The sequence below is a fragment of the Rhinopithecus bieti genome, unplaced genomic scaffold (assembly GCF_001698545.2).
Source record: "Rhinopithecus bieti isolate Rb0 unplaced genomic scaffold, ASM169854v2 scaffold_24392, whole genome shotgun sequence".
NCBI classification, from domain to species: Eukaryota; Metazoa; Chordata; class Mammalia; order Primates; family Cercopithecidae; genus Rhinopithecus; species Rhinopithecus bieti.
The window spans coordinates 4,605,227-4,606,687 of NW_016812542.1; the positions used below are offsets into that span (position 1 = coordinate 4,605,227).

At 55.2% G+C, this 1,461-nt stretch overlaps 1 long non-coding RNA gene across 2 annotated transcripts in view; it reads left to right on the forward strand.

Moving 5' to 3' along the window:
- Positions 1-1,283, forward strand: part of LOC108545070 (uncharacterized) — a 16,869-nt gene extending 15,586 nt beyond the window's left edge. For both annotated transcript variants that reach the window (XR_001890029.1, XR_001890030.1), the window contains exon 8: positions 868-1,283. This is a non-coding gene — a long non-coding RNA (uncharacterized LOC108545070). The remainder of the gene's footprint in view (positions 1-867) is intronic.
- The last annotated feature ends 178 nt before the right edge of the window (positions 1,284-1,461 follow it).

A 1,461-nucleotide genomic window follows, 5' to 3' on the forward strand; every position in this document is an offset into this window, starting at 1 on the left:
CGCCCCCTGCCCCCGCCTTTCAAAAGAGCACATATGTGCAGGCGCACACACAGCCTGGAAAATCTCCTGAGTCTGAAGTGCTGAGTTTCCAGGCCCCCATCCAGGGGCCGGGTGGGTGGCTCTGAGGTTTGGGGCTGGGTGGGGTGGGGGAGGGGCAAGCAGCCCCTGGCTGTGGCCTGAGCAGGCAGCCGGGCTGAGCTGGGGCAGGCTTGTCCTCCCTGCTGTGGCAGGCCCAGGAGAATCCAGCTACCCCAGAGGCTGCAATGGTGTTCAGACTTCCCTACCCGTGTGTTTTCCGCACAACCCCTCTCCCCACTTCCTGAGTTTGTTCTGAGTCCTAGGCTTCACTCCCAGGGCCCAAAGCCTTTTCTTCTGTTCTCCCTCCTCATCCTCAGTTGTCTGTGGGTGGGAGCACCTGGGTGAGCAGCTCAGGGTGACTCGGGTTGTAGTCAGGAGTAAAGCAAAGCCCCAACTTCTTTATCTTTGAGGCCAGGCCTCAGGCAGGCTTGCCTGGGTTCCAGCAGTGCCCAAAGCCAGGTGGAGGTTGGGAGGGGCCAGGGGAACCAGGATGGACGCTGCTGATCTGGGGAGAGGAAGTGGGGGAAGGCAAGCAAAAGTCCCAGGTACCTGAATTGCTCCTCAGAGGATTCCCAGCTGAGAGGACCCCAATTTGGGAGGTTTGGAGCAGGGTCCGCCATCTCTGTTTTATGGAGTCTGAAGTCCCAGGCTCAAGCCCAGCTTTACTGTTCACAAACTTGGGCTCTTCGCCTCTCTGGTTGTCACCTTCCTCATCTGGCAGTGATGAGGTGCGACCAGAGGAGGCCCAAGGGCCAGGTGGGCTCTAGATCTACAATTGCTGTGACTCAGGAGCCAAAGGATGTGCTTCTGTCGACAAGAGGATGGTACCTCATGGATATACAAGAGGAGACACACACTCAGCTGGCCATCCACCTAGGACACAGGAACACACATCCACATGGTGTCACCAAGACCATACACACCCCCGGAAACACTATCTATCTCGCATTCGGTGATGGAGTCAGCAGACACCGTGCCCCTCCTCCAGGGCCAAGGAGTGGGAGAGCCAGCTGCAAATGTGTCCATTTGCAAAACCACCTCTCCTCTGGGTCTTCCTCAAGAGCACAGGACCCTTTCCTCCCTGGAGAGCTGAGGGCTGGAAGTGGGCTAGAGGTAGGGGAGGCGTTAAGGAAGGAGACCACTACTACTCCTGCTGTCCTCCTCCCCCCACCTTGCCTAGTTCACAAGACAGGAGGAAAGACAGAAAGCAAAAAGTTGGAAAGAAACAGAAGTAAGATAAATAGCCAGACAACCTTGGAACCACCACCCGGCCCTAGGAGTTAAAAAAGTAATAATAATATCAACCCCTGACCTAAACTACTTGTGTTATCTGTAAATTCCAGACATTGTATGAAAAAGCATTGCAAAACTTTCTGTTCTGTT